The sequence below is a fragment of the Schistocerca americana genome, chromosome 1, assembly GCF_021461395.2.
Source record: "Schistocerca americana isolate TAMUIC-IGC-003095 chromosome 1, iqSchAmer2.1, whole genome shotgun sequence".
Classification (NCBI taxonomy): Eukaryota; Metazoa; Arthropoda; class Insecta; order Orthoptera; family Acrididae; genus Schistocerca; species Schistocerca americana.
The window spans coordinates 488,389,708-488,417,584 of NC_060119.1; positions in this window are offsets into that span (position 1 = coordinate 488,389,708).

Here is a 27,877-nt window from a genome sequence, read left to right on the forward strand (position 1 = left end):
ACACCATCTGTCGTTACTGTTCCCTCTAGAAGTTGCGGTAGGGGTTCAATAGTGATGTCCCAAAAGATGGAGCCACAGATCGACCCTAAGGGGCAGCCTATTGTAATTCGTCTGATTAGTTTTCGGCCGTCCATCTGCCATTCGACCACTGTGTTTTGACAGTAGTCTAGTAGACTATTGTACAGTGTTTCTGGTACTTCCAATTGTCTGAGCCTCTTGATTACAGCAGGCCACCAGAGATTGTCAAAGACACCCGCAATGTCGATCATAATTGCCGTCACAGACATAGCCCTTGTGTTGTTGGCAAATTGTAACGCTTGGTTGATGGCATCGTCAATCGACTTTCCCTCTCTTAGGCCGTGGAGAGCTCTGTGCGTCTGTAAACGCCTACACAGGAGCTTTTCCTGGGCCTTGGCAAGTGTATTTATAAGACATGTGGGCCTATGTGACATGGGATCTGATAGATCCATGTCAGCCGCCTTCTTTATTACGGCTACCTTGAAGACCTTTCAACCTGTAGGCACACGACCCAGCTGTAGAGCGTCGTTTAGCAGAGTTGTAAGGAACGGGGTGGTATTATCTGTTTTAATACTTCTAAATGAATTCCGTCTGGTCTAGGTTCCCTCTTGTTTTTGAGCTCTGAGATCGCTATCGGCAGTTCTTCTTGCGCAAAAGGCCAGGTGACTGTGGCAGTGTTTATGGTGTGTTCAGTTCCTGTCGCAATGTTGCATGTTGATGTGTGTCACTGTTGACGATGTCGTCACGCCATCATCCTGTCTTAGCATTCCCAGAACTAGTGAGTTCTTTATTTTTTCAGTAGTTATTTTGTATTGTTCTCCCCACATGTTAGTCTGTATTTGCGATGTGTTGTTTACGTGTTTTGAACAATTCGTATTTTATTGATCATTTACGAGCCTATATACTTCCAGTCTTCTTTGTCTGTCTCTGTCTGCTGTTGTCCATTGGTATGGTCGTCTCGCTCTTGGGGTTTCTTGTTTTCATCTAGTCAGTTTACTTGTCCATGGTATTTGTGTGTGTTTTGTGTTCTGTGTTTCTGGTATGGATGTATTTTGTGATGAGATTGCCTTGAGGTCAATGCTTCCGTCGATGGTTTCAAGGTTTCTGTAATGTACTATTCCTCTTAGTCTCTCCCAGTCAGCTTCATGGAATAGTATGTGTCGGGTGCGTATCGTGTTGACTGTTATGTTTTGTCTTGTTAGTCTGAAAGTCATTGCATTGTGGTCACTGACAGTAATGTGCTCTTTTACTTTCCAGTCCGTTATGCATTCTCTGGTAGTGTTATTTACGAGCGTGATGTCTGTATTACTTTTCGGTCCGTCATGTCGAGTGTGTCGGTACGTTCCCTTCTACGTTAACTACGTGAAGTTGCGTTTCCTGTATGACGTCATTTAGTATGTGTTCTCTGGCGTCTGTTGTGTTAGAATGTCCGAGCATAAGAGAACCTTCTTACCTTGTGCGTATTCGGCTATTAGCTTTATATAATTTGCGTAGGGTGCTACGGAATGGCTATTGGGCATACAGTGAAGCAATTATCCATATAACTCCTTTGCATGAAAGTTCTATTGTTACCTATGTTCATTACATCATTCGGTTATTTTTCCAACATTCGTATGTTTATTTAATATGGAAACTCTTGCCTAGCAGGTATGGTTATCACATTTGTCGGAAAGCGTGTTAGTTTGCCTTGGTTGGTGTATGGCTCTTGTAAACACTGTATATCTATCATTACGTATTTACCTGTTTTGGGGAGTTCAGCAATAACTTTCTTGTTTCTCACTGCTTTCAGCTGAAGAATGTTAATTAGTGATGCTATGGTTGTTTAACGTGTTCCTAGCATTTGCTACTAGCTTGAGCATAGTCGAAGTACATCCGTCTGTTTGCCCTGACATTGTTAGCATAGATCTTATCCATGTCAAATGGTTTTTCTCTTCATATTTCTCTTCATGTACATACTTGCGACATTAAGTCTAACACTGGTTGGGGTCGGTTGGTATGCTTTCCGCCTTAAGGGTAATTCTGTCTGTCTGCTCCGTAGTTGGGAAACAGGCAGAGTCACCATTTGGATGCAGCTGCCTAAGCAGCATTCTTTGAGCTGTCTGTAAAGTTGCCTTCCTTTCTAATCTACTTAGCTTAATGTTAAGTTCTAAATCACTATAATTAAAGTTATTGTTGCCAGAATGACATTTTCACTCTGTAGCGGAGTGTGCACTGATATGAAACTTCCTGGCAGAGTAGAACTGTGTGCCGGACCGAGACTCGAACTCGGGACTTTTGCCTTTCGCGGGCAAGTGCTTTACCAACTGAGCTACCAAAGCACGACTCACGCCCCCTCCTCACAGCTTTACTTCTCCCAGCACCTTGTCTCCTACCTTACAAACTTTACAGAAGCTCTCCTGCGAACCTTGCAGAATTAGCATTCCTGAAAGAAAGGATACATCCCCTAGGTTGTGGCAAAGCCATGTCTCCGCAATATCCTTTCTTTGAGGAGTGCTAGTTCTGCAAGGTTCGCAGGAGAGCTTCTGTAAAGTTTGGAAGGTAGGAGACGAGGTACTGGCAGAAGTAAAGCTGTGAGGACGGGGTGTGAGTCGTGCTAGGGTAGCTCAGTTGGTAGAGCACTTGCCCGCGAAAGGCAGAGGTCCCGAGTTCGAGTCTCGGTCCGGCACACAGTTTTGATCTGCCAGGAAGTTTCAAAGATATTGTTGGCTGCGATAGGCGCTGCTCTTGTGGTACTAGTTGCCATCGGGCTGGTGCCGGGTTAGAGCATCTCTGCGACAAAGATGGTTGCTTTTGCGATGGCGCCATTGGTGGTGGGTGCGGTGGACCCCATGCCGACACCCTGGGACGTAGGTGCGGCGCCGGGTGGAGTGCTGAGGCTGGCGTTTTGTGGCGTGTGCTGTGTATCTCGGTGTTGCACTACCTTCACTACGTCACATGCATTAATCACCTCTTTTGTCACACGCAAAGTTCTAAAAATACTTTTTTCCGTCTGTAGAAGATTCTTTTTGTGTGGTTTTACTGGTGTTACGATACCAGCTGCTACACTGGGAGTAGGTTTCTTCTGGTTCAGTTTGTTGTTGTAAGACTGAGAGTTGAATGTTGGTGGGGGTTTATTGCTTTGCTCTTTTGGTGGGAGGTTGTCCTGCCGGAGGAGTACCGGTTACTGTTGTGGTGGTTCCATCTATTGGTGTGCTTTGATTATGTATGTCCCAGGTATCGATTGGACACCTGTATTCATCATCATTTCTGCTTTCATCGACACTACCTTTGGTTTCATAATGTATTATCTTTTATGTATTTGCAGTCTCCGCTTGCGATTTTGTGGTTAGTAGGGCTTCATGCATGGATGTTTTTATGGCTATGTCTTCTTTTTCTACCGCCTCTTTCTCGCCAGTTTTGCTGTTATTGCATTCTATAATACCTCCAGATACCAAAATGTAAAGTACAGCATCGATCTGTATAACTGTTACGATATTCTGCAGCGACGGTTCAAGCCGCTAGGCGTGAGATCTGTGGCCATGTATCATGGAAGCCAGCTGCCTGGGCCAATAAAAAGTCCACTAAGCATGTTGCACGCCGATCCAGAATTTATGTATGCCTGCTTCACACACTGACATCAGCACTGCTGTGGTAGAGGATAGAAATCACCAACAAGCGACTCATTATCAAAAAGAGCTCAATGAAACATGCAAGCACAACGCAACTGAACAACTCACAATTGCGCACAGACATCAAGACTGAGAGAGCAGAGCCAAAGATCATAACAACAATGATGAACGATAGTGTTCTAGTGGTCTATGGTCGACACAGAGCCTCCCTCCCCCCCCCCCCCCCCCCCACCCTCTGCGAAAGTGTGGAGCATGGGGGATTTGCAGAGCAGGCCATGCCATCCACTACAAAATCTCATATCCTTTTCAAGTGGACGAAGTGAATGTCCTGTGTGGGAGCAGGGCAGATTGTTGGTTGGGGCGATGTCCATAATCGGAGGTGGAATGGGGGTTGTGATGGAGAGTTGGCCATTGGAGGAAGTTTTAGCCGAAAAAGTTGGGCAGAAGTTCGAAAGAGTTCAGGAGTCAGATGTGCATGGTGGAAGTGTTGTTTCGAGACGGCACTGGGACAATGAATATGAACTCTGTGTCATTCCTGACTTCAATAGAGAGGTCATCTATGTTGATATCTGTGACATCGACAGTGAACATAGTGGGAGTTGGATGTGCAGAGGCGGAGGTGGGGGTGACACATGGTATTTCGTTTTTATTGCATACGTCACTCGAAACTCTGGAGGGCGAGGTAGGAATCTGAGGGGGAGTGATCCACTGTCAGCACACATATCTTAGGCTGGATCACTGAAAGAGGAAGCTGAGGCTCCAGAAGGCGGGAAGATGTCGTCGGGCAGATCTGGAGGAACAGTATATGTGGCCTAAGTAAGGTCATTGAAGAGCGACCAGACGGGTTTCAATCAGTTCACCAAGACCGTCTGATATTTGGCATTAAGTATGACATTGAAGGTGTTCTGTCTGCGAGCTATGACTTTGTAAGAGCCTGAGTAAGAAGGCTGGAGCGATGCGCAAACAAAGTTGGCACAGGGCATCACGTAACCGCAAGTGGATAAAGACACAGGTAGAGAATGTGGCTGTTGATCAACCATAGCAGGAACTTCATTATCCTGTGGGGAAATAAGATGGGCAATGAATTCATCAGGAAGGATAAGGGGTTCACCATACACGATGTCTGTGAGTGATGCCTGGAGAACCTCCTTCTAAGCAGCACATATCCCCAAAAAGGTTCACAGTAGCACTTCAGGTGAGGAACTGCCATGGAATATGAGTGCCGCTTGAAGTGCGTGGTGCCAACATTCCATCAAACCATTGCTCTGTGGATGGTAAGCAGTGGTGTAAAATTTGTAGATACCACATGGCTCATAAAATTTTGAGACGAATGAGGAGGGGTAGCCTAAGTGAGCAATCCAGGAGTTAACGAAGCATGGGAAACTGTTTTGTTAGCAATATCAGGGAGGAGAATGGCTGCAACCCACCTTGTAACTCGGGCCATGATAGACACAATGTAGTGAAAATCGTGTGAGGGCGCTAACTGTCCCACAGTGTCAATATGGAGGTGGCGTAGGAGACCATTGAGGATGCTATGTTAAACAAGACGGGTTGGGAGTGCTGTCCCACCTTACTCTTCTGATACAGGATACATGTACATGTCTGGTTGCGATAATCGCTTTTCATTCCTGGCCAAATGAAACTTTCAATGATTGGTTTCATGGTAGCTTTGACACCCCTGAGGCCAGTTTGTGCAGGGATGCGAAAGTTGTCTGGCATAGAGAGGCAGGCATGGCCAGGCAGAGCGTGTCTGTTGGAGAGCCCACACGATGGACGTGGGGAACTCAGTAGGAGGAGAGGCTCGAGTATTAAAGGACATTTTGTGTCTGTCAGTATTCTGGTTAGACAGAGATTGTCTGTCTGTAATGGTTCCAACCCGTTCATGCCAAAGGGATATGAGATAACGTTTTCATGGGACAAATACCCCGTGATGATGCTACTGGACTTGTATATATAATGTACATACGTGGAATATTGGCATATGAGGTCCACATGTGAAACCCATCAAGGAGTAACATCCTTTCCAGGGTTATGGATGGCTTCAACGAGCGGATAGTGCTCTATAAAGATAGTGAACTCACATCCCTCAATATCATCATGGAACTGTTTGATCGCCTCATGGACCAGAAGAAGTTCGTGGTCGAATGTTGGATATTTGCTCCTAGAGGGAAAAAATTTCTTAGAAAAGAACCGAAGAGGCTCGGTTGTGTCATCGATACACTGCTGCAATATAGCACCAATTGATGTGTCGTTGATCTCCATGGTAACTGATGTGAGCATCGGGCACCAGATGAACCAGAGTCACAGTATGGATGATAGCAGCCTTTAGTGACTTGAAAGCTGCAATCATGTCATTGATCCAAGGCACCTCCCTAGACCCTGAGGGGTTCTTACCAATGAAGGCCTGGATAGAGGTGGAATTTGTTAGGTGGTGGGGGTAGAAATTAGTGATGCTGAGGAATCTACATAGTTCACAGTAGCTCGCAGGCAAAGGCAGGTTGCAAATGAGGTTGATGTGGTCAGATGCCATCACTTGAAACAGTATAACCCAGGAAGTGACACTGTCACAGGTCAGTTGTGACTTTTCAAGACTGACTTTGACACTGCTGCAGGGCAGTGCCACCTGAACCTGCAACAGCTGCTGTTTGTGCTCTTCAGTGGTTGATGAAGAAATCAAAATGTCATCAAGGTAAGTGTATGCAAATGGTAGGACGAATAAGTTGTTGTTTTGGTCTTCAGTCCTGAGACTGGTTTGATGCAGCTCTCCATGCTACCCTATCCTGTGCAAGCTTCTTCATCTCCCAGTACTTACTGCAACCCACATCCTTCTGAATCTGCTTAGTGTATTGATCTCTTGGTCTTCCTCTACGATTTTTACCCTCCACGCTGCCCTCCAATGCTAAATTGGTGATCCCTTGATGCCTCAGAACATGTCCTAATAACCGGTCCCTTCTTTTTGTCAAGTTGTGCCACATACTCCTCTTCTCCCCAATTCTATTCAATACTTCATCATTAGTTATGTGATCTACCCATCTAATCTTCAGCATTCTTCTGTAGCACCACATTTCGAAAGCTTCTATTCTCTTCTTGTCCAAACTATTTATCATCCATGTTTCACTTCCATACATGGCTACACTCCATACGCCGGCCGGGGTGGCCAAGCGGTTAAAGGCGCTACAGTCTGGAACCGCGCGACCGCTACGGTCGCAGGTTCGAATCCTGCCTCGGGCATGGATGTGTGTGAAGTCATTAGGTTAGTTAGGTTTAAGTAGTTCTAAGTTCTAGGGGACTGATGACCTTAGAAGTTAAGTCCCATAGTGCTCAGAGCCATTTGAACCATTTTTCAACACTCCATACAAATACTTTCAGAAACGACTTCCTGACACTTAAATCTATACTCGATGTTAACAAATTTCTCTTCTTCAGAAACGCTTTCCTTGCCATTGCCAGTCTACATTTTATATCTTCTCTACTTCGACCATCATCAGTTATTTTGCTCCCCAAAGAGCAAAACTCCTTTACTACTTTAAGTGCCTCATTTCCTAATCTAATTCCCTCAGCATCACTAGACTTAATTCGACTACATTTCATTATCCTCGTTTTGCTTTTGTTGATGCTCATCTTATATCCTCCTTTCAAGACACTTTCCATTCCGTTCAACTGCTCTTCCAAGTCCTTTGCTGTCTCTGATACAATTACAATGTCATCGGCGAACCTCAGAGTTTTTATTTCTTCTCCATGGGTTTTAATACCTACTCCGAATTTTTCTTTTGTTTCCTTTACTGCTTGCTCAATATACAAATTGAATAACATCGGGGAGAGGCTACAACCCTGTCTCACTCCCTTCCCAACCACTGCTTTCCTGTCATGTCCCTCGACTCTTATAACTGCCATCTGGTTTCTGTACAAATTGCAAATAGCCTTTAACTCCCTATATTTTACCCCTGACACCTTTAGAATTTGAAAGAGAGTATTCCAGTCAACATTGTCAAAAGCTTTCTCTAAGTCTACAAATGCTAGAAATGTAGGTTTGCCCTTCCTTAATCTAGCTTCTATGATAAGTCGTAGGGTCAGTATTGCCTCACGTGTTCCAACATTTCTACAGAATCCAAACTGATCTTCCCCGTGGTCAGCTTCTACCAGTTTTACCATTCATCTGTAAAGAATTCGCGTTAGTATTTTGCAGCTGTGACTTATTAAACTGATAGTTCGGTAATTTTCACATCTGTCAACACCTGCTTTCTTTGGGATTGGAATTATTATATTCTTCTTGAAGTCTGAGGGTATTTCGCCTGTCTCATACATCTTGCTCACCAGATGGTAGAGTTTTGTCAGGACTGGCTCTCCCAAGGCCATCAGTAGTTCTAATGGAATGTTGTCTACTCTGGGGGCCTTGTTTCGACTTTGATCTTTCAGTGCTCTGTCAAACTCTTCACGCAGTATCATATCTCCCATTTCATCTTCATCTCCAACCTCTTCCATTTCCATAATATTGTCCTCAAGTACGTCGCCCTTGTATAGACCCTCTATATACTCCTTCCATCTTTCCGCTTTCCCTTCTTTCCTTAGGACTGGGTTTCCATCTGAGCTCTTGATATTCATACAAGTGGTTCTCTTTTCTCGAAAGGTCTCTTTAATTTTCCTGTAGGCAGTATCTATCTTACCCCTAGTGAGATAAGCCTCTACATCCTTACATTTGCCCTCTAGCCATCCCTGCTTAGCTATTTTGCACTTCCTGTCGGTCTCATTTTTGAGACGTCTGTATTCCTTTTTGCCTGCTTCATTTACTGCATTTTTATATTTTCTCCTTTCGTCAATTAAGTTCAATATTTCTCAAGTTACCCAAGGAGTTCTACTAGCCCTCGTCTTTTTACCTACTTGATCCTCTGCTGCCTTCACTACTTCATCCCTCAGAGCTACCCATTCTTCTTCTACTGTACTTCTTTCCCCCATTCCTGTCAATTGTTCCCTTATGCTCTCCCTGAAACTCTGTACAGCCTCTGGTTCTTTCAGTTTATCCGGGTCCCACCTCCTTAAATTCCCACCTTTTTGCAGTTTCTTCAGTTTTAATCTACAGTTCATAACCAATAGGTTGTGGTCAGAGTCCACATCTGCCACTGGAAATGTCTTACAATTTAAAACCTGGTTCCTAAATCTCTGTCGTACCATTATATAATCTATCTGATACCTTGTAGTATCCCAAGGATTCTTCCATGTATACAATCTTCTTTCATGATTCTTGAACCAAGTGTTAGCTATGATCCAGTTATGCTCTGTGCAAAACTCTACCAGATGGCTTCCTCTTTCATTTCTTAGCCCCAATCCATATTCACCTACTATGTTTCCTTCTCTCCCTTTTCCTACTCTCGAATTCCAGTCACCCATGACATTTAAATTTTCGTCTCCCTTCACTACCTGAATAATTTCTTTTATCTCATCATACATTTCATCAATTTCTTCACCATCTGCAGAGCTAGTTGGCATATAAACTTGTACTACTGTAGCAGGTGTGGGCTTTGTGTCTATCTTGGCCACAATAATGCGCTCACTATGCTGTTTGTAGGAGCTTTCCTGCACTCCTATTTTTTTTATTCATTATTAAACCTACTCCTGCATTAACCCTATTTGATTTTGTGTTTATAACCCTGTATTCACCTGACCAAAAGTCTTGTTCCTCCTGCCACCAAACTTCCCTAATTCCCACTTTATCTAACTTTAACCTATCAATTTCCCTTTTTAAATTTTCTAATCTACCTGCCCGGTTAAGGGATCTGACATTCCACGCTCCGATCCGTAGAACGCCGGTTTTCTTTTTCCTGATAACGACGTCCTCCTGAGTAGTCCCTGTCTGGAGATCCGAATGCGGGACTGTTTTACCTCTGGAATATTTTATCCAAGAGGACACCATCATCATTTATCCATACTGTAAAGCTGCATGCCCTCGGGAAAAATTACGGCCGTAGTTTCCCCTTGCTTTCAGCCGTTCGCAGTACCAGCACAGCAAGGCCGTTTTGGTTAATGTTGCAAGGCCAGGTCAGTCAATCATCCAGACTGTTGCCCCTGCAACTACTGAAAAGGCTGCTGCCCCTCTTCAGAAACCACACGTTTGTCTGGCCTCTCAACAGATACCCCTCCGTTGTGGTTGCACCTATGGTACGGCCATCTGTATCGCTGAGGCACGCAAGCCTCCCCACCAACGGCAAGGTCCATGGTTCATGGGGATGAACAAGGATGAACAAGAGAGAGTCAATCTCTTCCGTGTTTGTGTGGCATTTTTGAGCCCATAAGGCATGAAGCAGTACTTGTAAAGCCTGAAAGCATTAACAAGGGCGGTTTTTGGAATGTCATCAGTGAACATAGGTGTGTGTGTGTATATATATGGGATATGTGCGTGTGTGCGAGTGTATACCTGTCCTTTTTTCCCCCTAAGGTAAGTCTTTTCGCTCCCGGGATTGGAATGACTCCTTACCCTCTCCCTTAAAACCCACTTCCTTTCGTCTTCCCCTCTCCTTCCCTCTTTCCTGATGAGGCAACAGTTTGTTGCGAAAGCTTGAATTTTGTGTGTATGTTTGTGTTTGTTTGTGTGTCTATCGACCTGCCAGCGCTTTCGTTCGGTAAGTCACCTCATCTTTGATTTTATATATAATTTTTCCCACGTGGAATGTTTCCTTCTATTATATATATATATATATATATATATATATATATATATATATATATATATATATATATATATATATATATGTATATGTATGTTGTTGTTGTGATCTTCAGTCCTGAGACTGGTTTGATGCAGCTCTCCATGCTACTCTATCCTGTGCAAGCTTTTTCATCTCCCAGTACCTACTGCAACCTACATCCTTCTGAATCTGCTTTGTGTATTCATCTCTTGGTCTCCCTCTACGATTTTTACCCTCCACGCTGCCCTCCAATACTAAATTGGTGATCCCTTGATGCCTCAGAACATGTCCTACCAGCCGATCCCTTCTTCTGGTCAAGTTGTGCCACAAACTTCTCTTCTCCCCAATCCTATTCAATACTTCCTCATTAGTTATGTGATCTACCCATCTAATCTTCAGCATTCTTCGGCAGCACCACATTTCGAAGGCTTCTATTCTCTTCTTGTCCAAACTATTTATCGTCCATGTTTCACTTCCATACATGGCTACACTCCATACGAATACTTTCAGAAATGACTTCCTGACACTTAAATCAATACTCGATGTTAACAAATTTCTCTTCTTCAGAAACGCTTTCCTTGCCATTGCCAGCCTACATTTTATATCCTCTCTACTTCGACCATCATCAGTTATTTTGCTCCCCAAATAGCAAAACTCCTTTACTACTTTAAGTGCCTCATTTCCTAATCTAATTCCCTCAGCATCACCCGACTTAATTAGACTACATTCCATTATCCTTGTTTTGCTTTTGTTGATGTTCATCTTATATCCTCCTTTCAAGACACTGTCCATTCCGTTCAACTGCTCTTCCAAGTCCTTTGCTGTCTCTGACAGAATTACAATGTCATCAGCGAACCTCAAAGTTTTTATTTCTTCTCCATGAATTTTAATACCTACTCCGAATTTTTCTTTTGTTTCCTTTACTGCTTGCTCAATATACAGATTGAACAACATCGGGGAGAGGCTACAACCCTGTCTTACTCCCTTCCCAACCACTGCTTCCCTTTCATGTCCCTCGACTCTTATAACTGCCATCTGGTTTCTGTACAAATTGTAAATAGCCTTTCGCTCCCTGTATTTTACCCCTGCCACCTTTAGAATTTGAAAGAGAGTATTCCAGTCAACATTGTCAAAAGCTTTCTCTAAGTCTACAAATGCTAGAAACGTAGGTTTGCCTTTCCTTAATCTTTCTTCTAAGATAAGTCGTAAGGTCAGTATTGCCTCACGTGTTCCAGTGTTTCTACGGAATCCAAACTGATCTTCCCCGAGGTTGGCTTCTACTAGTTTTTCCATTCGTCTGTAAAGAATTCGTGTTAGTATTTTGCAGCTGTGACTTATTAAGCTGATAGTTCGGTAATTTTCACATCTGTCAACACCTGCTTTCTTTGGGATTGGAATTATTATATTCTTCTTGAAGTCTGAGGGTATTTCGCCTATTTCATACATCTTGCTCACCAGATGGTAGAGTTTTGTCAGGACTGGCTCTCCCACGGCCGTCAGAAGTTCCAATGGAATATTGTCTACTCCGGGGGCCTTGTTTCGACTCAGGTCTTTCAGTGCTCTGTCAAACTCTTCACGCAGTATCATATCTCCCATTTCATCTTCATCTACATCCTCTTCCATTTCCATAATATTGTCCTCAAGTACATCGCCCTTGTATAGACCCTCTATATACTCCTTCCACCTTTCTGCTTTCCCTTCTTTGCTTAGAACTGGGTTTCCATCTGAGCTCTTGATATTCATACAAGTCGTTCTCTTATCTCCAAATGTCTCTTTAATTTTCCTGTAGGCGGTATCTATCTTACCCCTAGTGAGATAGGCCTCTGCATCCTTACATTTGTCCTCTAGCCATCCCTGCTTAGCCATTTTGCACTTCCTGTCGATCTCATTTTTGAGACATTTGTATTCCTTTTTGCCTGTTTCACTTACTGCATTTTTATATTTTCTCCTTTCATCAATTAAATTCAGTATTTCTTCTGTTACCCAAGGATTTCTACTAGCCCTCGTCTTTTTACCTACTTGATCCTCTGCTGCCTTCACTACTTCATCCCTCAAAGCTACCCATTCTTCTTCTACTGTATTTATTTCCCTCATTCCTGTCAATTGCTCCCTTATGCTCTCCCTGAATCTCTGTACAACCTCTGGTTCTTTTAGTTTTATATATATATATATATATATATATATATATATATATATATATATATATATATATATATATATATATATATATATATATATATATATAAACTAAAACATATATATATATAAACTAAACATATATATATATATATATATATATATATGTCTGCTTGTGTCTGTATATGTGTGGATGGATATGTGTGTGTGTGTGTGTGTGTGTGTGCGAGTGTATACCCGTCCTTTTTTCCCCCTAGGGTAAGTCTTTCCACTCCCGGGATTGGAATGACTCCTTACCCTCTCCCTTAAAACCCATTTCCTTTCGTCTTTCCCTCTCCTTCCCTCTTTCCTGATGAGGCAACAGTTTGTTGCGAAAGCTTGAATTTTGTGTGTATGTTTGTGTTTGTTTGTGTGTCTGTCGACCTGCCAGCACTTTCATTTGGTAAGTCACATCATCTTTGTTTTTAGATATATTTTTCCTACGTGGAATGTTTCCCTCTATTATAATCATATATATATATATATATATATATATATATATATATATGCCTGCCGCTGTGATTATTTCCTATCACTGCGCTTTGCAGCAATAACAGTGGTATTGGGTACATAGAATGTGGAAACACATTTCATTTTCGATGTGCGAAAGCAGATTCCTTGTTGAAAGGAGAGGCTAAAAGATTTAAAAAATGGAACTGTGATGGATGTGGACAAAAGACTAATAAACCAGTAATAAGAAGCACACAAATGCCTGAGTGTTGTTATACTGCAGTACAACAGATTAAGTCAATTAGGCCCACATGAAACATAAAAACGTTCTTTTTGCTACAAATGTTGATCAAATTGTAACTACAAATGGCACTGATGGATTAAAATCACCTAACAAAACAAAAGAAAAAAATTCTTGCACTGCCTACCCCAAAACTGAATAGTTGTTGCCTGCTGTTAAACTAAGAAAACAAACATTGCTCCAAACACAACAAAAAATGATACAATTAGAAAAAAAGTTCAAGAAATACCCAGGGAAACATCATCACACATCAGATGTAGCTTCAGAAGAGAAATAGCTACAAAAATGAAAGCACAGTTCTCACCAGCCCATATGTAAAAGGTGTTTTTGAAGCATCTGCTGTGACACTGCACAATCAGAACGTTATTACGCACCTGTTAACTGAATCTGGCTTTTATTATCATGGGAGTGTTAACCTAGATACAAGAGGAAAGAAGGAAATGTTTTTTGTTTATTAAACTTGTTAAGGTCAAAATATTTCTATTGCTTGAATTAAAAACCAACAATAATGGAAGCTCACCTTGACAGTAATACAGATAGTAACATTTGTAGAAACTGAGTAGTGTGTGACACCTTCAAATTAGGCATACCTGTCTATGATGGTCAGTGGCTCAAAATTGGAAACCTGACTATTGATAATTCCAAGATGTCAACTACATACAGAGTTCTCAATGAAGAAAGCATTGAATAGAATACAATAGAATCTTTATTGTCACATTACATGTTATTTACAATCATTTGATTGAAACATTGGTGACTTGTCAATGCATAATTTTATGCTTACGTAGGTATACATAAAAAAAAATACATTAACAGAGAGCATATGCATGCAACCATTAGCACATTACAACATAGAAAGATAAATAGATATTACAAAGAAAGAGAAATGAACTGTAGCTAACACTCATCCACTGTACTTACCAGTGTCAAGGAATGCTTCTCCACATTCATTTCCACAAGAAAAAACACACTAGATAGTAACTGCTCCCTTGGTACTAAAAGATGCACAACTAGCAACAGGCATAAATCATAACATACAAAAAAGTGGCACGAAGCATAACTCATTGAAATTGGAATTCTTTTACTCATGCTGAAGGACAGAACTGCTGATAGTTGTGGGATCACGAACATTTACATAAGCTTCAGAAAAATCTATAAATCTGGAATCACAGCAGTAAAAACCAAAGCAGATGAAGAGTACATGTTAAATTCTAAACACAAATGTAAAGCGAGTGGACCATAGTAAAAAACAGATAAACATGGGAAAGGAAGAAGTCACTATCCCAATTAACTGTAATACCCTCAACAAATATTTTGTAAACTCAGTGAGTTCCCCTGTATTACAAAGGAATGGTACACCTCATGCTGAGTCTATTCTTTACACAAACTGTATAAAATAAATGAAAGATTCACTTTGAGAAGAATTACTGCTACAATCATTACTAACTCCATAAACAAATCGGACAGACCAAGAACAGAGGACTACTGTGAGTTCAACAACTACTTTCTAAACTGTATAATTAGGGAAACCAGATTGTCTCTGCTCTAGCTTGTAAATAAAATTCTTGATGACAGTACTTCCCGTAAATGCCCTAAAATTACAGTTACACTTCTAATACAAAAAAAAAAAAGAATGACAGACGTATCAGATGATAGTAACTCAATATCATTGGTCCTCATAATATCTAAAATCATAGAGAGCATACATATACAGATTTATATTGAGAGTACCAATTTACTGAATGAAAGCTATTTTGGATATAGATCAAACATATCAACCATAATAGCTCTTGAAAACTGTTAACTTCAATTCACATTTGTTATGAAAGGAAACTGACCTTTTGTGCTATATTTACAGACTTAAGCAAAGATTTTGTTAATTGCAAAAATTCTAGAATGTAATGGTATTGTAGATAAACTACTAAATTTAGTCAGGTTTTACCTAAGCAACAGACAACAATTAGCATATATTAACAATGGGAGGTCAAAACTAATGAAAATAAAGAGAGGAATCCTACAAGTCTCTTTTTTGGACAATTCCTCTTATTATCTATACCTACATTAATCATTATTAATGTGCTGAAGATATGACTGATTTCTTCTGTTGAAAATATATAGGTAATGACAGAGAAAAAACAGAACAGTTCAAAAAAAGTAGCCAATGAAGTAAAGCTAACCAGTTACATTTAAATAAAACAAAATGGAGTAATTTGTTTTAATCTTAAGGTACAAAAAGAAGAGAATCAAAATGTAGACTGTTGGGCTTCATAATACACCAAAGATTTTCATGGCATGAGCATATAAAATGTATGACTGGCAAACTAGCAGATATGATTTTTCTACTACATAAACTAAAATATTCTGTCAACAAAAATTTACTGTTTCTATGTTACTGTGTTGTATCAGTTGCTGCTGCAGTATAAAAACTAAACTCTGCCCAAACAGACCAAGGCTACCCAACGGTACCAACTGGCTGCCGTGTTACCCTCAACCCACAGGCGTCACTGGATGCAGATATGGGGGGCCCAGCCATATGTCGGGTTTGGAGCTGCTACCTCTAAATCAAGTAGCTCCTCAGTTTGCCTCAGGACGGCTGAGTGCACCCCGCTTGCCAACAGTGGCTGGAAGACCAGATGGTCACCCATCCAGGTGCTAGACCAGCCTGACAGCTCTTAACTTTGGTGTTCTGGTGGGAACTGGTGTTACCACTGTGACAAGGCCATTTGCATACTGCTGCAGTATGGAATTCTGTTATGGATAAATTCACCTGGTACAAACTGTGGATTCAGATGCCAGAAAAAGCAATCAGATGTGCTTTTCAGTCAACTCAATCTAATAACAGTTCCAAGACTATATTGAAGAAGGCCAGAATCAGAGAGATTGTTTTGTGCTTTTAAAATTACTTTATTACAGGTCTCCACCTTGATTCATTACAAGCAGTGCCAGTGAGGTTGAGGCATCCAGTGTGTGTGTGTGTGTGTGTGTGTGTGTGTGTTGGGGCTTACGGGCCCTCAACATTGAGGTCATCAGCACCCTGACACACATTAAAAGAAACGAATGTGGACAAATTTAGTAAATGGACGCATACATGCAAAGAAAGTGGGGAAAGATGCAAAATGCTGTATAAGAAAATAAAACGTAAGGAAAACGGAAATGGAGCATCAAGGATACCACAGGAAATTGTCACTGGCTGGCGTAAAATATGGGCGAGCCAGTCATCCTGTCAAAAAATTAAGACTCTCTCCCTAAAATCTTGGTAAAAACATTGGATAAGTCACAGAACTTTAAAACTTTAACCACATAAGTTTGAGTATTTCCTAAAAGAGATGGCAGATCTGCCAGCAAGTCAGCCATGGCCCACTGGTCAGAAGATAAAATGCAATCCAATAAAATGTGGTGCAGAGTGACATGGACGCCGCAAGTACCACACATTGGAGGGTCCTCTCACCAGAGCAGGAAGCCACGCATCAAAGGACTGTGGCCTATCCAAAGCTGAGTGAGGAGAACCTTGTCCCATATATGGGGCTGCATACCACACAGATGTTGTGGGCTTGATTAAACAGAGCTTATTGTCAGTCATTTCCAGTCACTGGTTCTCTCACCGACACATGACTCGTGAGCTCAATACCAAGGTGAGTGCATGCAGGGTGATGGCACACTGAAATACTTGTGGATCAAGACATGTCTTCTTGTCTGCAAGATCTGCCCTTTCATTCCCAGCAATGCCGACGTGTCCTGGAACCCAGCAGAAAACCACCTCCTTCCCCAGTCATTGTAGTTGGAGGAGGTGCATCCTGGATGTTCTGGACTATTTTATCTGCTGGATACAAATGTTGCAATAAGTGAAGGGCACTTAGTGAATCAGAACAGACAAGAAATTTACGATGTGAAGAGCATCTCATCTGCTCCAGTGCCTGCAGGATCGCAGACAATTCTACATCAAAGACAGTAAATGCTTGAGGCAGTCGGACCTTGAGGACACAATCTGTAAAAACAACAGAGTAACCAACAGAATCCTCCTGTTTTGACTCATCTGTGAAAACAGCTACGTAGTCATGGTGCTCTGATAAAATGGCAGTAAATGTTGCATTAAAAATGGTGGCAGGAGTGCAATATCTCTTATACCGCACCAAATCTAATATCACTCTGGGCCTCTCCAGTAACCATGGTTGCAGCCGGTTGAAACCATGGATTTGGTGCTGTATGGGCTCCACACTGAGGGACTCCAGCACACGTTGCACACAGATCCCTAACGGCATCATGGCTCATGGACGGTTGGGAAAAAGGCACTCCAGAGGCGGACGAGCAACAATATGGTGAGCAGGTGAGGTTGGAGCTGCAAGAAACTTACAAGCCTGGTGCATAAACAGGAGCTGCTGCTAGATGGTAAGTGGCAGTTCTCCTACCTCAGAATAGAGGCTGGGTATGGGACTAGTCCGATAAGCAACCGCGGCCAGTCAAATCCCCGCATGGTGGACAGCGTCAAGGATCCGCAAAAAAGAGGGCCTCACTTTGCCTCTTGCAAGTGTGTGCATGACATCCAGCAATGCTGACAAAACACAGAATGGCTAAGGAGTGGCCTAACACCACTGTTTCTGTCAGCGAAGTCCCTAGACTCAGCAGCTGAGGCAGCGGCAGGTGAGGTACAAATGATGTCTCTAGTGCTCCCTGACTGGTGGTAACATGTGGCAGAGCAATCATGATCCTCTGCAGTTGCACTGTGGGTGGCAAATTATGTCCAAGGGCTCACTGTCCTGCAGTAGTAGCAACTTTGCATCTCATTTCTCACATCAGGCTGCCTTCATGTTGACTCAAGCTGTGGATCCCATACAGCATTCCAGATGGTTTCTTGAGTGTCAAAGCCACATGGTGATACTGCTGCAATACTAGCACAAGATGATTTCAGTATAAAAGTGGCTAAGTGTGTATGTTTTCATGGACTCCACTTGCTTGTGATTTGCTATGCCTTGCAGCGTGTATACTAAACACTTCTGCAGTTGCTGGTGTGGAAAGGCTTCCACCTTCATTCCCTTAGGCACTGCACTGTTAAATTTTTCCATACCTTACCTAGTCGGCTCATCTTGCATCATGCAATGGCTTTGTTGTTTTGTAAGGCATAATATCTGCACTCACCTGCTGCTGGCTTTGCTGTAATCTACTTCTTACTTTGCATTTTTTTTTTAAATGAACATGATCATGTGCTAAAATATGTACTACTGCTAGATATATGACAAAGAAAAATACAGAAATTTATTGTGAGAATGAAAAATCATCTGCACAGTACCAGACACTACTAAATGACTGATGTATCATTTTCCAAGCTGTCACTGATACATAATAGCCACAAATGCCTAATTCTGGAGATATATAATAAACTTGCACAATCAGAAAAAATCCTCACTGTAAAAAAAATTTAAGGTAGTGTTTGAGATATGGTTCAAAAATAAGACATGTTATTCGGCTGAAGAATGTTTTCAAAGTAATTTGAAGGACATGCATAATGAGGAAAAAGCTAATTACTATCAAATATCTGTATCATAGCTAAGTACTTATTCAAATCACATGTGTAATTCATATAAAATGTGATACACCACATATCTACATGTACACACTGCAAAGCCATGTGAGTTGCACGGCAGAGAGTATGCCCCATTGTACCAGATATTAGGATTTTTCTTCTCACGCAATTCACATAAGGAGCCCATGAGGAATGATTGCCTACATACCTCTGTGCTCACTGTACTTAGTCTAATCTTGCTTTTGTGATCCCTGTGGGAGCGATACATAGCGGGTTGTAGTATATTCCTAGATTCATCACCTAAAGTACGTTCTAGAAACTTTCGCAGTAGGCTTTCACAGGATAGTTTCCATCTATCTTGAAGCCTCTGCCAATCCAGTTCTTCAGCATCTTAATGACACTCTCGTAAGTGTCAAACCTGTGACCATTTGTGCTGCCCTTCTTTGTATTCATTTAGTATTATGTATCATACCAATACATGTGAAAATGGATGAAAGTTTTTATATTTCTGTGCCTAATATGCAGATATATAATGGAAGAGGTAGTGTATTTATTCATATATAATTGTGTAGTTACGTAATGAGATATACTAGATGTAAATTATGTAATGAAAATCACCTGTTTCTAAATGTCTTAAAAACTACATGCATTTAACTGAAAAGTACACATATGTGTATAAATTCAATTGACAAACCAAACCTGCTGAAAGGGTAACAAAGATACACCTAAACATCTAGTAAAATTGACCTAACTATTCAATATCTTTCATTCATTATGGTCCTTAGTTAGCATTTTTCCTTGTCTGTCTTTATTCCTTATTCAATCAACCCGTCTGACATTCAACAGTCTTCTGTAATATCATATTTTGAAGGAGTCTTCTGCTTCATTTCTGTCTTCCCCAGTGTCCATGTTCACCCCCCAGATCTATAGCTGTCCCAAACACAGCTTTTTCACGAGTTTTGTCCATCTAGAATTCAAGTTGCTACTTTGCACTTGTACCTGCCTTCTTTATTTGTTCTGCCTCTGAAATAACAAACTCCATTCACTTTTGTTGAAATTAAACATTTATCCGTTCAGCGTGTTCATCTGCTGCACACACTGTTACCTCAAGTTTTTTTTTTTTTTTCACATACAAGTCTTCTCCTTCTGCTGGTATACATTGTTTCATTACCCATCTAATTCATTCTCTGTTCACTTTTAGGACCATTACTACATCATCAGTGAGCTGTGTCACACTGATTTTCTCTCAAAAACCACTTAATTCATGTATTGAAATTGTCTTTTATTTGCCTTATTGAATCATCAACACATGAATTAAATATGGACAGTGACAGCAAATGACTCTGTTTTTCATATTTCCTGATTTTAACCAGCTGTACCATCCATCAGAACTGACTGTTTTAATCTGTTTTGCATGAAGAGAATGTATTTTCTTTGTATTTCTACATCACATAATGGTGGAAAACATTTCGTTTCATTTCATTGTACATTAACAATAACCATAACCAAATATATGAATGAAATGTGTGCTCTTGTTTTTTCCAAACATGCCCTTTATTATGCTTCTACTTCTCCTAAAACCAGGCTGGTCTTTTTCTAGTCTACTTTCTATTTTCCATTCTTTGGTAAAATACAGAGTATTTGTAGACATGAGATACTAGACCACCACTATCCCCATGAATTATGGTCATTACACAGGTGACTTGGTTTCTATGTCAATGCAGGGCCAGTTTAAGAAATTTTGGGGATCCCTGTGAAGTCTGATTTTGGGTCCCCCTACTTCTTTTTTCTATAATGTAATTTTGGTTTCACTTGACATGATTTTCATAACTGTATATAATTGTTACGTATGTATGTATGTACTTGTGTGCATGTGTGTGTGAATGTTAGTGTGTGTACAGCTCAAATAGTTTCAGTGAAAATATTGTGTTGAAGTTTCTCTGAATCTAGTTACAAATGGGCCAGCAATTTCTAAAGTACTAGCTTATCCACAACTTTGCTGGGCTTACGACTTTTCAGTAAATACACATTTTAAGTCATTGTTTTTGCTGTATAGAACACAATGTGTTAAGCTCATGCTGCAAGAATACTGGGTAGTGTAGATTTCAGGTGCTGCCATGCCAGCTGTGTCACCAGTTGTCTGTGCCATGTTCAGTGCATGCATTTATGCATTAAAATATAAACAAAAATGGGTGCACTTACAGCAGTGTTTTGAAAGAAGTTCACATATTTGGTCAAATGTTAAAAAATGCAGATCCTGCAAAGGGCCAAGTTGACATAGGACATGACACATTTTTAGTGATATCCATGAAAGGAACAAGGCATTATATAAAATAGCATCAGTAATCAATGTTTCTTGTATGCTTTCCATTTCTCAACAGATTCATCATATATAGAAAAGGGAGGCAGATAAACCATGGCAGCCGGGGAGGGCAAAACAGCAGAAGACACAGACTGAGGAACACGCTGACTACACAAAACAGAAGCCAATGACTGAAATATCTGAGTTTGACTGTCCAGTGTCTGTGATTGGTGGTGCAATGCCATGGTGAATGATTCTTGCTGTTTGACCAACTGACATAAAATATCCTCCATAACACCATCAGCCATCTTGAGAATAAAGAGGAGACCCACCAGACTAGAAATTTACACAGAGGACAGGACCATATTCAATAAAAATAAATGTCTGTTAAGTCATTTGTATGCTTATAGGATTAAAATTAATTGCTAACAACATCTGAAGTAGGAAACATACTGAATTAAGTAGTAATGTTTTAATACAGGTACAACGGAATCCTGGAAATTTTTAAAAGAAATTGATAACTGTGATTGTAAGAAAAGTAGAGATTCCTGATGAATATCAATCTAACAAGAGAAATGCTGATACCACTAACCATTTAAAACAGTGCTGGAGTTTCATTTCAGTTTGTTCACAGTAGTGTTAGTTTAAGAATGAATTACAATGTGTATAAGAAAAATAATGAGACTGATGTTTGTCTACCCAAGTTCTTTCTAATTTTTTTTTAAATAACAATATTGTCCCTTTCAAAGTAGTTCCCTTCAGCAGCTATACACTGGCAGAGTCATTGTTCCCAGTCTTGCTAGCAGCACTAAGAGGCATAAACTGACAAGGCCTTTAACATGTCGGACACAAACTTTTGAATGTTCTCCAGAGTCCCAATGTGATGTCCTTTTAAGACATTTTTCAACTCTGACAAAAGAAAAAAGTCACAAGGGCTCACATCAGGTGAGTAGGGGTCCTTTGGAACAACAGAAATGCCTTTAGAGGTCAAAAATTCCATGATGGAAGTGGCTGTGTGATATGGGGCATTGTCATCATGCAGCATCCACTTGTCTGCTATGCCCAGTCTCACACATTTAATACTTTTCTTGAGCTTTTCAATGACGTCATTGTAAAATGCTTGGTTGACAGTTTGTTCTGTAGGAACGAATTCCTTAAACACAATACCCCTACTCTCAAATAGCCAGTAAGCATCGTTTTGATATTTGATCTGCTCATTCAAGTTTTCTCCAGTCAAGGGGATGTTTCAGAATGCCACTCCTCACTTTGATGCTCTGTCTCAGGATGGTACTCAGAAATCCAGGATTCATCACCTGTGATCACTTACTGAACCATTTGGGTCACTGGCAATCCTTTCAAGAAGATCATTGTACATATTTCTTCAATTGTCCCTTTGCTCAGATTTGAGGTTTTTTTGCCACCCTTTTGGCACAAACCTTTCACATGTGCAAATCTTCAGTCAAAATTTCATGTACAATGGAAGTGTTTAAGTTCAGCAGGTCATTATCCATTTTTATTGTTAAGTGTCAGCCTGATCTCACAAGGCATGCACATGTTCAACATTTTTGTTGGGTTTTATAGTTGAAGATCTCCCTCACTGAGGTTCATCTTCATCCTGTCCTCAGCATTCCAAAAAATTATTTGTGCCAGTGAAAAAATTGTGCTATTGATAAGGAATGTTTCCCATTGGCCTGTTTCAACTTTTCAACTTGTGGATTCACCTAATTTAACATGAAACTTGGTTGCATATAATTTCTGTTGACTTCAAGCATCTCCTGCAACATTAGATCTGTATTCATGTTGTACAGCATGTGTATTCATTATTTCCAATAAATGTTTCAAATGGATCGCTCTCTTGTATCCTTCCCAGTGTTTGATTTCTGCTACCACTTACCCCTAATGTTTAGGGCCATGGATTGCTATGCAGTTTTCAACCCTTATGTTGTGCTCCACTCTCCTATAAGTCTGTCACATTTCTGGGACTCCCTGTATATATCAGTGTGCTTGAGAAAATGACAAAAAAAATGGTTCAAATGGCTCTGAGCACTATGGGACTCAACATCTTAGGTCATAAGTCCCCTAGAACTTAGAACTACTTAAACCTAACTAACCTAAGGACATCACACACACCCATGCCCGAGGCAGGATTCGAACCTGCGATCGTAGCAGTCCCGCGGTTCCGGACTGCAGCACCAGAACCGCTAGACCACCGCGGCCGGCAGAAAATGACAGATCTGCTATTTGTCAATACAGACTTTGTTTTCAGCAAGTTCTGTAAATGATGCTTTCAAAACGTTTTCTGTTGGTTGCTAAAAATAGAAGCTGCCATTCTAAAAAAATTTCTTCAAGTTTCATTTTACATAACTGTAACCAAGACAATGTAACCATTAGATGCAATATACAGAATACCTACATTATTTGCTGACAATAACTTAAGTACTGGATGGCTGTAATTAAAGCATAGCTATTCACAGAGTCACAGTGTGGGCTGTAATTATCATATGGCAGCAAAATTGTTAGTTATTGCGATGCATTAATGCAGAACTGATAGATACAAGAAAAAAATATTAGTTCCAATTTTGGTCACCAGGTGTTGTGAATGTAAGAAAGATGTATAGAAATGTTTGCACATGTCATGGATTAGGAATGGGATATGGATGGAAAATGTCATACAAGTAAGAAAGGTATAATTTTGAGTTTATTATTAATCTCCATTTACACAGTTTGTTCAATATGAACATTGGAGATGTCAGAGAGATGCTGTACAGCACCACACTTTCAACTGGTGGCCAAAATTCTAACTCATTTTTTTACCGTGTTATTCAGTTATTCAGTAACAAACACATTAGCAAAGCTACCTAGTTTCACTGCTATCCAGAAATTACAGCTCATACTGGATCTTGTTGAGTACCTGCACTTCAATTATAATCACCTGGCACAATTGTGTGTTAGTGAATTCCTAAGGGACCAAACTGCTGAGGTCATCAATCCCTACTTAAACTACGTTAAACTAACTTATGCTAAGAGCAACACATACACCCATGCCCAAGGGAAGACTCAAACCTCTGGTGGGAGGGGCCGCACAATCCGTGACATGGCACCTCAAACCGTGCAGCCAATCCGCACAGCCTGGCACAATTAGTTTGAATTATATCTTCCACAATGATATTAAGTCCAGCATGTAAAAAGCTTATTTCTGAAGAACAACACTAAGATGAAAATTTTCTTATTTAGTATCAATTTCCTAAGTGGGATATTACAGGAAAAGAAATTTGAGAACAATATTATAGAAAGAGCAGAGGTAGTACGTGGAGATAAGATGGGAGATATGATACTGAGAGTAGAATTTGACAGAGCACAAACAGACCAAGGTGGACACTAGGCATCTGGATTACATGGAATTCCTCCAGAACTATTGAGATCCATGGACGATACAGCAACGACAAAACTGTAACACCACCAAAATACACTCAGATTTCAGGAGGAAGCTAGTAGTTCCAGTTCCAAAGATGGCAGGTGCTAACAGGTGTGAATGCTACTGACTTCTGTGTTTAATAAATACTTGTTGCAAAAATATTAACACAAATTATTTACAGAGGAATGGAAAAGCTGGTACAAGTTGATCTCGGGGAAGGTCATTTAGAGTTTTGAAAAAGTGTATGAACAGATTAGGCAATACTGACCCTACAGCTTATCTTAGGAGATAGAAGAAAGGGAAATCTACATTTTTAGCATTTGTACATTTATGAAAAGATTTTGATAATACTGGAATTCTGAAGGTAGCAGAAATAAAACAAAAGGCCAGATAGTTTATTTACAACTTGTATGCAAATAAGATTGTATTTACAAGAGTTGTGGGATATGAAACAAAAATAGATGCTGAGAAGGGAGTGAAACATGGTTGTGGTCTTCCCCTGGAATTATTCAATTTATATGCCAAGTGAGCAGTAAATTAAACCAAGGAGATTTTTCTAAAGGGAATTAAAGTTCAGGGAGAAGAAATAAAAACTTTGACATTTTCTGATGACATTGTAATTCTGTCAGAGACAGCAAAGACTTGAAATAGCAGTTGAACAGGATGGATGGTGTCTTGGATAAAGATTATAAGATGAACATTAACTAAAGTTAAAGCAAGGGCAATGAAATGAAGCCAAGTAAAATCAGGTGATGCCAAGGAAATTAGATTAGGAAATGGGACATTAAAAGTAGTAAATGAGTATTGCCATTTGGGCAGCAAAAGAACTTATGATAGCCAAAGAAATGCATTTCTGAAAGAGAGAAATCTCATAATACCTAATACAAATGTAATTGTATGGAAGTCTTTTCTGAAAGTATTTGTGTGGTGTGTAGCTTTGTACGAAAGTGAAACATTGATGATCAGCAGTTCAGACAAGAAGAGAATTTTATTGCTATAGAAGAATGTAGAAGACTGAATTGGTAGATCAAATAATTAATGAGAAGGCACTAAATCAAATAGGGATGAAAAGAAATTTGTGACACAACTTGAGTTAAAGAAGAGAGAAGTTGAAAGGACATACCCTAAGCCTTCAAGGAACAATCAGTTTGCTAATAAAGGAGAGATTGGGGGGCTAAAAATTGTAGGAGACCTAACTATGAAAACTGTAAGCCAGTTGAAATGAAGTTGCAGAAGTTATTCAAAGATGAAGAGCCCTGCACAGGATAGGCAGGAGATTGGCATCAAACCAGTCTTCAGACCTGAAGGTCTCAACAACAACAATACCCAACTGAGTGAAGGATAATTTTCTTGTCCTGTAAAACACCTTACATAACATCAAACTCAAAGTAATGAGCTGGGAATCAATGGTAAGAAGTAAAAATGAGAAGAAGAGTTAAACAGGTATTGAAGCATTTTGTAAATTATGTGAGATAGCAGTGAAATTCTGGACTGATGCCTCTTAATTTGGCCTTCAGACAAAAGGTGTAGTTCTTTAACCTGGACCTCTTCACTGTTGCAGCTTCTCTTATGCTGGCAGCTGCAGACTTTTCTCAGATTTTAGCTTTCTGCTAAAGAGCAGAAAGTACTTCTTCAGAAATACACTTACATCCCTCCATAAGTTACAGTAATATAGTACTTCATATTAAAGAATGAAAAGTTTTGTTTTGTGGGTTCTATCCAGTTTCCTGTAAGTTATACATTTTTTATTATACTAGAGCATGTTAACTTGCAGAGGCCACTTGAACATATTAAATGAATGACTGAAACCTAAAGACATTTTTTTATGTATAATTTTAGTATGCAAGGGAGTAGATGCCACAAAACCATTGCCTGTAGTGTAGAGATTACAAAAGAAGCAATTGCATGTATGTATGATAATATATGCTCCATGTACAAATAATATAGACTTAAATTCAATATAAAAACATGAAGAGAACTGCTGTAACTGTATTGGTGCATACAGTTAAGTTATCCAACATAAGAAGACAGAGAAGGGCTCACTGTTGAAACTGACTTGTTACAAATGTGAACGCTCTCTCACAGGTGACTAGCATGTACTTGTAAATAATAAACACTTAAAATGATAACCACAACCTACCTAGAAAATAATCCACAATAGTAAAAAGCATAGCAATAAGACACCTTGGTTGTTATTATTTCTCTTAACCATGAAACTAACAACACAGAATTTTAATGTTGCTAGATTTTACTGTCACATTTGACAGGGGAAGAAATGTGTAGAGACCCATATATAGATATGAGAAATGATATGCTAACATCTAGCCTAGACCTGGTGCTAAAAGAAATAGGAATATTTGCAGCAACAATAATGCAAGTAAACTGTACTAGCAATAAACATTGATGATGAGTTCAGTACAGGGGAGTACAGTTCAGAAGTCATTCCTTACAAAGCTCAGAATTCAGGTAAGGTTGTAAACATTAAAAGGAGTCAACCACCTAAAGAAAGTAGGTATTTGTAAGTAGATGATAGAAAGATGCTTCCTATTGACCAAGGTACAGTGCCAAGCTGGATGAAATTATGGGATGTATGGGTGCACCAATGAAAGGATGACCCACCCCAAAAATAGGAGTGAAGATGTACAGTGCAATGCTGTCATGGTGAAAATGGATTATTATTGGGGAGTTATCTCTCTGTGGTGTGAGGTAATTAGGCAATTTCTACAGTGGAAGGACACTGCTGAATTTAAGAGTTACTCCAAAGTTATAAGGCAGATAAACTTACCAGAACTTATAGTCCAAATTGTAAATAATTTTTATGATTGAACAATGACAGGTGTCTGAGAGTTGTAAGTGAATCATGGTGCAAAGAATTTTAAGCAAAGAAAGAAAAATCTCACAGCAACAAAAGCATTGCAAGTTGATCTGAGCATGTGACTTCTCTAATTAATGGCTGAACCACAATGTAATAAAGATATAGAAAAATTACCTTTACTCACTGTCATGTATCCTGAAAATTATCTGAAAATTTTGGGTTTAGCAATTAAACTGTGACCAGGTCTCTGAGCATAGTTGGAGAAGGTTCCTTTGCCTATTGAAGTATTTTGTATGCAGTCCATGCAATGTATAAGAGGTCTAATGTTAATTGTTTGAAACAGGGAAAGTTTATACCTTTTATGGATATATGTAACCATATGTTTGGGTTTGTAAGCATTTTGAGGAGAGGTTTGGCTATTTAGTCCAAATAATTAGTTTTGTTGATAAACAAAATGATTATTGCTGTATTGTGTTGCTACCCTCTCCACTAGGCATCAATGGTAGAGTGTTAGAACCACTTGCCAGTGCCTGCTGAGGAGAAGCTGATGGAGTGATTTCGGTAAAATAAATGGTAATCTTCATTCTCTGACCCA